We start from the raw sequence: 12,135 nt of genomic DNA, 5'->3' as shown, positions 1-12,135 counted from the left end.
AAAAAAAAAAAAAAAAAAAAAAAAAAAAAAAAAAAGCAGCTCGTTTATGTACTCTGCATGGCTTCTTGGGATTATTTTTTAAGTAGATCTTATGCTCTAGGGTTACTTCCTGGACATCATTTCAAAGTAACTCTCATAGAAAGGAACCTTTTCTAGGCTCCATTCACACTTTGCTATACTGTGGAACAAGTCCTATGGTATATAAGAAAGAGGCAAGGAATTGTAGCTATACCATTCTCCCATTAGAAACTTGAAAGTAAAAATTATGATGTATATGTATACCCTCAAATTACTGAGAATTTCACTTTTTATATTCCTTAGTACTTAAGAAATACTAACTAATTTGCATAGCAATCAACAGACTTACAGCATTATGAATGGTAAATAGTTTGTAATGTTTCTGCTGCCTTGACTATTACTAAAAACAAGTAGAAGAGGATGAAGATTTAGTATAAATTATAAGTACCCAAAGTGTTTGATTCTTCCCTTTTTCATATTCTCTTTAAAAAATATCTTAGCTGATGAAATGCTTTGTTGAGATGTAATACAATAGTTGATATATCACAATGATGAGAATGTGTTAACATCATGAACCAAGGACTCTTCCTGATTATAGAGTTGAAGCAGGAAGGAATTTTATTTAAGTATACTACATATTCAAACAATTTCTCTCCCTTTCTCCCTCTCCTCCCCTACCCCCTCCTGTGTGTGTGTGTGTGTGTGTGTGTGTGTGTGTGCTGAAAGTGGATGTCTTAACCTTATATAGGCTAGCTAAGCTAAGCATTCTACCACCGAACTATATCCCCAGGTCCACAAGGTGGAAAGAGGTAGAAGGAAAGATTAGGAGTACCACATCAAGCTTTAAAATTCAAAAGGACAAAATTTAGTGCAATCTTTTTCACTAAATGACAATATTTGAGTTGGGACATCATCTTCCCAACTTCTCTCTTTCTTCCTTCTACAGAGTTCCAAATGCCATATGATGAACAGTAGAAAGAGGTAGGAGGTGTGAATGATGGATCATTGCATCCTGGAACATCCTTTAAGGCAAAGCAAGCTATATGCAGGCAAAGGACAGGGTAGATCAGGACACACCAACTCGGGCAACCAAAAGACTCTGGAAAATAACAAAAAAATTCACTCAGGTCTTTGGACTCAGCTAGATCATATACTAAGTGATCTTGATTTTTTTCAAAATTTTGAGTTACTTAATCTAGTTATACTTTTGCTTCCTTATAAGTAACATGGGGAAAAATAGCAGCTGTCTCAAAGAGTCCTTGCCAGGACTAAATGAGATAATTAATGTAAAGATCTCAGAGAAATGTCTGGTACAGTAGTGATGATCATTTCTTCCTCCCATTCTCCTCCTCCCTTTTCAACACTGTCATTAGTCATACATTCTGCAATGACATAGAGTGCGAAAGATAAAGAGGAGACATTTTCAGCTCAGGTCATCACACTAACAAGAAAGGAGAGTTTACAGGGGAATGAATTTGGGACTTTGAGTTTTGCAAATGAATACAGAATCCTGCTCTATAATTAAAACTTCTATTTAATTCCAAGTCATAAGATTAATAATATTTTTATCTGTTTCAAAGGCTAGTATAGATTATCCTCATTGGGTATGACTGAAAACAAAACAATGGATGGTATGAAGCCCAGGAAGCATTCTGCTCTATGTAGAAAAGAAGGCAGTTCCCTGATCATTCAAGAGAAGAGAAAAAGGACCCACTCAAAGCACTGCCAGAACTGAAAGCAACATTTTCAATAACTTCTGCTGTGATCCAATAAAAATTTTGTTAATGTTTATCTTGCTTCAGTTTTAATTCTATAACAGGTAATTTAGAAACAGCACACATTTATTCCTTTAATACTGTGTCCCAGGATGTCCAAATTCAAGGTGCCCACATGAGGTATCTGTTGACAGCCATTTCCTCAATTTGTAAATTGCAAAAGGGAAAAAGTTATGAACTCTTTCTGGTGTCTGTTTTATAAGGATATTAAATTGTTGATAAAGACAGGGATCTTACAATTTAATCGTTTCCCAAAAGGCCCCACAATATAATAACTACATGATAAGGATTAAATTTCAATATAAATCTTGGAAGAGACACATTCCAATAACAGCACTGCTAATCTAGAACAAACTTGTAATTTTTTAAAAAAGGATATGTGTTATTTGTTAAAAATATTGTTTATGAAGAAATTATAAAAAATAATAAAATGATTTTAAAAATGACAAGCAAAACCTATTCATGTATGCAAGAAGAAACTCTGGTGTACATAAAAGTGTCCATCCAGAATACAAAGGGAAGACAATAAACAAAGTACAGGAAGGAAGGAAGTCTAGAAACAGAGGCATAGAATTGAGGCATTGTTTACAAATTCAAAATAGGTTATGACTACCAAGACCACTCCCAGACTGAAAACAGAGGTTCTTTAGAAGAACTGAGAATATTGAACACATACATTGAGCATCATTTACCTTACTCACATACCAGAGCTCCAGGACCAGGATGTTACTGTTGATGTGCCCTGCTCTGTCTCTTGGAACATGTGTCTCCTAATAGAAATGGAAATATTTCCCACTTCTCAGTTTGTCCAAGCTATTTCCATTCATCCAAGTCTCCTCTCTTCCAAAACACCAGCAATCAGACTCCTGGAGAAGAACCTTTCCTCTCATTCATATCTCTGCTGCTTGTCTTCTTTACGTGTGGGTCTGTGTGTTGGTGATGGTGGTATCAAGGATTGTGTCTTATTTATTTTATCAGTCCTAAATCCTCCATTAATACTGGCCTAGCAAATGTGAAGTTCAGTTTTGATACCTTCCTCAGCACTAAGAGAAAAAATGGATCTCAAGCCTAGATCTTCAAATTAACCTTTCTCTCTGTATAGAATTTACACCCATACAATTTCAACAATATAAGTGACTAAGCAAGACCCAAACATTGACAAGACCAGTTGACATGTCAACATGGATGTGGTTGGGACATCTCACAGGGCCTTACCTGTAGACAAAGAGCTACAGGCAATTAACTACTGCTAAGAGAGGGAGAATTAGTCTTCCCTAGAGATGAGCTCCTAATATGAAATCCAATATTAAGTGGCCAGCTCTGAAACCATACATATAAACAAGACTAAATAGATCTTGTAATAGATGTGTAATAGATATATACACATATATACATATATATGAAAAAGAAGCCATGAATGTGAGAAGCAGAGGCAGAGGCATGGGAAGGGTTGAAGGAAGAACAGAAATGATGTAAATATTTTAATTAAAAAGAAAATAAATTTAAAAATGGCAAAATGACCAGGGATGCCCCCTGCTCCATCCTTATCTTTCCAATATACAAATTAGGCAGACTTCAGCAATTAGCAAGTTCCACTTTTCCATAATGATGCAACTGCTTCTTGACCTTTACTAAATAGTCTTAAAATGCTGCTACCAAAATTACAGAATTTCAGATGTTTTCTAGAAGGTAAAAAAATTGACTTAGCCAACAGATTTTTACAGAGAAGGGGAGCTTACAGGCCATGTAAAGCTCTTAATTCAGGAGGAATAATTTTTTAATATTTTTTAAATGTTACAAGATAATTTTCAAAAAAAGAATGTTAGATATGAAACAGCAGTCCTATGTACCTTTTGTTAGCCTGAAGAGTATCTTTTTTTTATGCCATAGACACTAGAACAATGAGGTTCTAGTTTAGGCACAAGCTCAACCTCTGCATGCTGAATGAGTTTTGTGAGTTCTGGGTTTGGCAATGTGTCTTGATTTCAGTTTATGAAGAGCAAACTGTCTTGGCCACAGCCTGGGTTGTTTGGTATTTCCTGAGAGCCCTATGTACTAGCAACATTTATGTCAACTAAGGCATATTCATTAATGTAACAACAAATAGGGCTAACTTATCAAAACATGTTCAAGAAGTTGAATAACACTATCTGAAATTACTGAAAGAAATTACATTAAAATGGGATAGTTTCAAATGGGATTTTAACTTTCTTAGATTTGGTCATTGTTTTAAACATTAACAGAGTAATTCAGAGATTCAGGTCAGGAGAATGCAATTTCTAGAAAGCTCCAAATTGTGTGTAGGGTGCATATGTGTATGTGTGATGGTTAGGAGCTTGATCATTGTTTGTAAGCAATCTATATTTAAAGTCATGCTTGGCCACTTCCATAAATTTACTTAAGGAACCTAAAATCCAGAGAACTTCAGGGCAAGTAATACCTATCTTAGAGCACTGATATGAAAATTGAATGACAAAGTAGTTGATTTATTGTGCACTTACTATTTGCCAGGTAATTACCTAAGCTCCTTAGATGCATTAATTCTCATAGCATCCTTATGCACTATGTATAGCCATTAGCCTTACTTTGATAGTGAATGGTGCTAGATATAGATAGTGTCTACATAATTTAGGTATGAGAATGTAACTAGACAGAAGCACAGCCAGAATTGGAAGCTTGGATGTTGGATCTAGGCTTAAAATTTTCTGTCACCGTGGAAACAGTGTTCATTTATACATACAGGTGACCTTCCATATTCTGAGCATCTGCACTACAAGTTTTATGAACCACAGATTGAAGATATTTTTTAAATTGCATTAGTAATGAATATGAAGGCTCTTTCTCTTGTCACTACTCCCTAAGCTACACAGTATAACATTTACATTGTATTAGGTATAAAAAGTAACTGGAAATGATTTAAAGTATATGGGTAAATATGCATAAATTGCCTGCAGACACTATGCCATTTTATATAAGACACATATGCCTCTGTGGATTTAGGTATATACAGGACTTCTGGCAACATTCCCCCATGAATATGACAGATGACTGCTTATAAAATACCTAAAGTGATCTTCACATTGTTTAGATCATCTTAAGAACAGAATGCATTCCAATGCTTATTCCTCAAGTGCTAGTTGGAGTCACAAAATTATTTTAAGTTACAAAACACAGGTTTCCTAGGAGGTGAGAGACTCCCAGGATTCAAAGTGATGGACCTTAGATAAAATACCCAACAGTGGGGAGAAGGCATTTGTAGAGTCCATCTCTAGTAGAAAGACAGGGCATCAAGTAAAGGAATGGCGTTGCCATCCCACAATCAAAAACTCTGAGCCAAAATTGTTCCTGTCTAAAAGAACTGCAGAGACAAAAATAAATGAGGACTGAGGGAAAGGAGGTCCAGTGACTGGCCCAAATTGGGATCCATCTCAAGGGGAGGCTCCAAGGCCTGACAGTATTACTGATGCTATGGTGTGCTTACAGACAGGAGCCTAGCATGGCTGTCCTCAGAGAGGCCCAACAAGCAGCTAAATGAGACAGATACAAATACTTACACCTAACCAACCAATGTACTGAAGTAGGGGACCTCTGTGGTTGAATTAAAGAAAAGCTGGAAGGAACTGAGAAGGGTGACCCCATAGGAAGACCAGCAGTCTCAACTAACCCAGAGCCTTGGGATCTCTCAGACCCTGAGCCACCAACAAGGCAGCATATATTAGCTGGTCTGAGGCCTCCCAACACATAAACATCAGAGGACTGCCTGCCACAGAGAGAAAAGACATGCCTAACCCTCTAGAGACTTGATGTCCCAGGGAGTGGGGAGGCCTGGCAGAAGAGTGGTGGGAGGGGGACATCCTTTTGGAAACAGTGGGAAGGAGGAATGGGATAAGGAACTGGGGGGGGTGAAGACCTGGAGGGAGTAGTGACTAGACTGTAAAAACATAAACATAAAACAAACAAACAACAACAAAAACAAAAACAGGTCTCTATGCTGCCAAACTAGAAGCCCCATTCAGAGCTCCTACACTTTGGACTATTCTGCATGACTGAAGTAATGGGAAGAAAGGAAATAAAAACCTATAGACCTGTGCTTCTAGAATGGAGCAGATACAGCCCCCTCCCCCTACCTGTGCTTCTAGAATGGAGCAGATACAGCCCCCTCCCCCTACCTTTTTGCTTCTAGAAGTCCTCCCTGTGGATGTGGAATCTTAGCTTCTGCCACCCCAGCTCAAGCACCTCAGATGTAGTGACTACATGTAACTTCTGTCTGACTTGCTTCAATTTTATGAATTTCAATTTGAAACAGCAATACTTATACAGGGGTATGTATTAGAGCTACCTGGAGGGCTTATAGACAGACACATATGTTAGCCACCAGAATTTCTAGGGGAAAACTAAATAACTTATATGTTTCAAGGGAATGGAGGTGAGCCAGGACACACACTTATTTTGCTAAAATTCTGCAGGTCTGGCATTCTGGAAAAGTTCAGTGGAGTCATCTGTTTGGGTTGCTGTTGTTGTTGCCATTGCTGCTTTCCATCTGATCCAGGCAGTATCCACTGAGACAGCTGAGGTAGCAGATTCACTGGATTCACTTCCAAATTGGCTTTTAAAACTCATATCCTTGTATTACAGTGGTCCTTGACCATTGATTCTCCACAAATTCCACTCCATCCTTTAGAGTCTTTCCTGGAAGTATTTCTAGGCATCCTTATCAAGGGCTAAGGGTACATAGTTTTGTTAGAGCAGAGGGCTTTTTCCAAGCCAGTCTTACAGCAGATTGAAACAAGAAATATAAGGCTTTTTATAGTTTAGCCTCAAACATCACTTGAAGCATATTCTACTGGTAAAATAGTTCAATAGAACTTACCCTGATTCAAGGACACAACAATAAGACTCTACCCATTGAGAAAAGAAGGAAGAAATAGTTTGCCATGTCTCATATGTCACAGACAAAAATGGGTAGTGTTCTCTGTGCTTCTCATTTCCTTCCTTTCAACTATTTGATTTCCTCTATGTTGGCTTCTGCCTTGTTAAACAGCCCTATAATATATGTTAGAAGTATAACCAGAATTACTGCATTTAATAGAAGTATTAGGTCTCAAAATGAGACACACAGACACATTCTTTTTTTCTCTGGTTTCTGGAACACAGCATTCACATAGTCTCTCTATTTTGTTCTATAATAAGCTCAGTTTTCTCTACGGCCCATCACAGTTTCTGTTGTTATGTCTCCCTCTTCATTTCTGATTTTGTTAATTAGGATACTGTCTCTGTGCCCTCTAGTTAGTCTGGCTAAGGATTTATCTATTTTGTTGATTTTCTCAAAGAACCAGCTCCTGGTTTGGTTGATTCCTTGCATAGTTCTTTTTGTTTCCATTTGGTTGATTTCAGCCCTTAGTTTGATTATTTACTGCTGTTGACTCCTCCCAGGTAAATTTGCTTCTTTGTGTTCTAGAGCTTTCAGATATGCTATCAAATTGCTGGTGTATGCTCTCTCTAGTTTCTTTTTGGAGGCACTTAGAGCTATGAATTTTCCTCTCAGGACTGCTTTCATTGTGTCCCATAAGTTTGGGTATGTTGTAGCTTCATTTTCATTAAACTCTAAAAAGTCTTTAATTTCTTTCTTTATTTCTTCCTTGACCAAGTTATCATTGAGTAGAGTGTTGTTAAGCTCCAATATGTATGTGAGCTTTCTATTGTTTATGTTGTTTTTGAGGAGCAGCCTTAGTCCACGGTGATCTGATAGGATGCAAAGAATTGTTTCAGTCTTCTTGTATCTGTTGAGGCCTGATTTGTGACCAATTATATGGTCAATTTTGAAGAAGGTACCATGAGGTGCTGAGGAGAAGGTATATCCTTTTGTTTTAGGATAAAAAGTTCTATAGATATCTGTTAAATCCATTTGGTTCATAACTTCTGTTAGTCCCACTGTGTCTTTGTTTAGTTTCTGTTTCCATGATCTGTCCATTGCAGAGAGTGGGGTGTTGAAGTCTCCCACTATTATTGTGTGTGGTGTTATGTGTGTTTTGAGCTTTAGTAAAGTTTCTTTTATGATTGTAGGTGCCCTTGCATTTGGAGTATAGAGGTTCAGAACTGAGAGTTCATCTTGGTAGATTTTACCTTTGATGAATATGAAGTGCCCCTTCTTATCTTTTTATTGGGGAGCTGAGTCCATTGATATTAATAGATATTAAGGAAAAGTAATTGTTGCTTCCTGTTTGTTGTTAGAGTTGTAATTCTCTTCATGTGGCTATCTTATTTTAGTTTTGTTAAAAGATTACTTTCTTGCTTTTTCTAGGATGTAGTTTCCTTCCTTGTGTCGGAGTTTTCTATTTATTATCCTTTGGAGGGCTGGATTTGTGGAAAGAAACTGTGTAAATTTGGTTTTGTCATGAAATACCTTGGTTTATCCATCTACAGTAACTGAGAGTTTTGCTGGGTATAGTACCTGGGCTGGCATTTGTGTTCTCTTAGAGTCTGTATGACATCAGCCCAGGAATTTCTGGCTTTCATAGTCTCTGGCAAGAAATCTGCTGTAATTCTGATAGGTCTGCCTTTATATGTTACTTGATCTTTTCCCCTCACTGCTTTTAATATTCTTTCTTTGTTTTGTGCATTCGGTGTTTTGATTATTATGTAACAGGAGAAATTTCTTTTCTGGTCCAGTGTCTTTGGAGTTCTGTAGGCTTCTTGTATGTTCATGGGCATCTCTTCTTTTAGGTTAGAGAAGTTTTCTTCTATAATTTTGTTGAAGAAATTTACTGGCCCTTTAAGTTGGAAGTCTTCACTCTCTTCTATGCCCCAGCCCGAGGGGTGTTCAGCAGGGACCTAGGGCAGGGGAGAGAGACTGAAGTGGGACAAGAGACATGAAGGAGAGCAAGACAGGTGTCTGATCAAGCTCTCAAAACTTCAGGGATGGAAGTATAAGCATAAACAAGAGAAGGCTTTAAGGAGGGGAGAGGAGCCCCAGGGGCTTTCCAAAGGCCAGGTGGCAATCCTCAATCTCTGGAACTTAAAAGTATGAAAGGTATAAAAAAAGTTTTTTATGACCCATAGCAGACTGAGCAGAACTAAGAATGCAGGTCAGCAGGTTCAGAGTTCTGGGTTCCAGGAACTTGGCTAACTCAGAGCCTCGGGGCTCTGGTTCCCGAGACCTGCCCCTCCTGACTGAACCACAATGAGGGCGGAACTAGGAATGAAGGTCAACTAGTTCACAAGGCTCTCCATCCTGCTGACCAGTAGATGATTCAGTAAGATTACATTCCTAGATTACATTCCTAAAATGAATATGTTTCTCTCACTAACTGATTGAATAACTTGGGTTGGAATTCCCCTCATGCTCCTGGTTTGTGGTTTTTTTCCTTTAAATACCCTACACTTCTTGAGCTAGGGGTCAAACTGCTCTGCCCCTGCGTGGGTTACAAGCTCAGCCCCAGTGCACTGGTTTCCCGAATAAACCTCATGTGTTTGTAGCAAGATCAGTCTCTCGTAAGTTTTGTGGGGGTCGTGTAATCCCGAGACTAGAGTGAGGGTCTCCTCTTTTGAGGGGTCTTTCAGAACCAGAGGTCACAGTGTCCTCCACACCCACAAATATTCTTACTGTTAGACTACACATGTTCTCTCAGGGATGTATGTGCAAGCTAGTAAATTTTCACAAGGCCATGGTTAAGTCCATGTTTCCCAGCATCTCCTCCCTCTTTATTATTTTCAAATATGATGTCTAAAAGAATGAACCAAGGTGATCAATAGCTGCCTCATCCTTTGATGAGTGGGCATTAACCAGCAGGGGGAGCATTGATCTGATTCCTCCTGTGGGTTGGATTACCATTACTTCCCCCAGTCAAGGCTCTTGGTATATTTTGGGGAGGGGATGCAGAGCCTTAGGAATTCCTTAGGATAAGGTTAAAGAATAGATAACAACCTCCTTGCAAACTAGGTTTGTCTCACAGGGAATTCAAAGATGGTCCGCATGGGACCTACCCCTGCGGTGCTTAGCCTCCTCGGGCAGCCCACGCTGGATTCATTTTTTCCAGAACCAGTATGCATAGGTCTGAATCCTATGTAGCTCCTAAAGGAGAATTACCAACCTCAGGTTCAGCAAGCCCTCTATCAGGCAAATCAAGTCTATGATAATGAATTTGCAAGGGTCTTGATGCCATGGAATCAATCTGCTGTTTTATAAAACCAGTAATTTTGTTTAAAATGAAAGGCCCCGAGGTTACTAATAATAAAATGTTTATTAAAGGTCCAAGGAGGGGCATCAAGAAGGTGAAAATGGAGGATTTCCACAAATTAGCAGCAGCTGAAAACTGTTTTTTTCTGGAGCCCCAAATTAAGTTTGTGTAACAGTTGTACCTGAGTCTCCACTAGGCCATACTCATTTAATTTACATAAAAAGAGCATTCTTCTTTCAGAAATAAACAGGTGCCACCCTTCTCGGTGGTAAGCAAATCATCGATTCTGTAAGGCAACTTGTGCAAGGGAAGTTATTTGTTTCTGTAAAGAAGCTAATGATTCAGTGGAGGCTTCCACTGCCTGATGGGTTTTGAGTCGCGGCAGGAAGCGTCTGCAGACACCAGGCCCAGGCAGTTTCATGTGTAAGAGGTTTAATTGGAAGGGGGGTAGGGGGGTAGCAGCGCAGAAAGAGAGAAGGGGGAGAGAGAAGAAGAAAGAGAGAAAGATGGAGGGAACTACCCATATATTTATATGCGTGGTGACGTAGTAATGCAGGTAAAGGTGGGAGCTGAGCCCAATGGATTCTGGGAATATGGTCGCCGTTGTCCTGGCGACAGGTCTGTGGACCCGCCCACATATCTGCTGCAGGCAGGTTCTGGATGCTAACACTGCCAATGTAAACTGTTGGGATAATTTGGTGGTGGTGAGAAGAGAATGGGCTAAAGCCCCTCCTGGCCAAACCACAGTCACAACAGAGATTACCAAGGAGGAACCAGCCACTTAAGGGAGGAAAACAGCTCACTTCATTCTAATATCTGAGGGGCTATTCCAGCTGAAATACTCAGCAAGAGTTAGCAAGGTCAACTGAGGAACTAGGGTCAAGGGAAGACACAGCAATTCTTTATTTATGTTTTTAGCCAAGTAAAACTAGGGCAGAAGCACCTGTAGCTGTGCCTCCCACACTAAGGCCTATTGAGGCACTAGTTCCCAATTCTTTGTAATTAATTTCTCTATTGATAGTGAAATTTCCTTCAGCAGACATATCCATCAATTTATAATTGTTTAGCATTACCACAACTTCTAGGCCTTTCCATACTGTTGGATGTAAAAAGGGGTGGTGGATCAGGGACATAGGCCCAATACAGCTTCTCTATCATCATTGTCAAGGCACTCAGGAAGCTCACAGGTCAGCATGTCACACCATTCACTCTGGTAGCTAGCATGCTCTTGTAGGATTCTGTGGAAAAAACACAAACATTCCCTCTTCCCATTTTAAACACCTGATCAGGATAATGCCATAATCAGTAAGTGGATCCTTCCATTTCTCCTAGACATGAGTATGCCTAGTTGTAGGATGCTATAGACACTTGGCAAAGAGTTCCTTGGCATCCAAATTTTAAAATTTTAAAAATAAACTGTGATTTAAATAATTTGCATGGGATATAATTCCCACTTTTTTGTTTTTTAAAAGGCAATCTTTCAGAGTGCCATGCACGTTTAACAATTCCTTGTCTGAGAATTATAAGGAATCTCAGTAATATGGGTAACATTAAATTGTTGACAAAACATCTCAAAGTTTGACTGTAATAGTTCCATAATCTGTTTTAATCTGATTAAGAAGACCAAGCATAGAAGAATAATGTAGGCAATGATCAATTACATTTTTAGTTGTTTTTCCTGTTAAGGCAATTGCAACTAGAAAGCCTGAAAAAGGTATCACTAGTCACATGTGCATATTTTATTTTTATTTTTTAAATCAGAAATATCCATTTGTAATAATTGATTAAGTTTAAGTCCTCGAGAATTAACACCATTATGTGGTACAGGTAGAAACTGAGGACATTTTAAAGCTCATGGTGTAAGAGCAAAGGCAGTAAAATTTCTTTTTAGAGGGATTAGATAATAAAAATACACTGAAAGATTCAAAGTCCTAGCTTCTTGTACTGAAGCAGAAACAATTTTTTTAACATAGTATAAGGCTATTAGCCATTCCTAAAGGCAAAACTTTCCAATGATTACAAACTCATAGAAGTAACCCTTTACAATTACCAGGATGCAGAGGAAAAAACAATCTTCCAAATACACAATAATTTCAGATGAAGTAGGCAGGCTAGATTGTAATGCCTCTGTAAGTTCTACAGCCTCATTGACCTTTCATAAATCT

This window comes from Mastomys coucha, chromosome X (genome assembly GCF_008632895.1).
Source record: "Mastomys coucha isolate ucsf_1 chromosome X, UCSF_Mcou_1, whole genome shotgun sequence".
Classification (NCBI taxonomy): Eukaryota; Metazoa; Chordata; class Mammalia; order Rodentia; family Muridae; genus Mastomys; species Mastomys coucha.
This window is presented reverse-complemented; position numbering follows the sequence as displayed.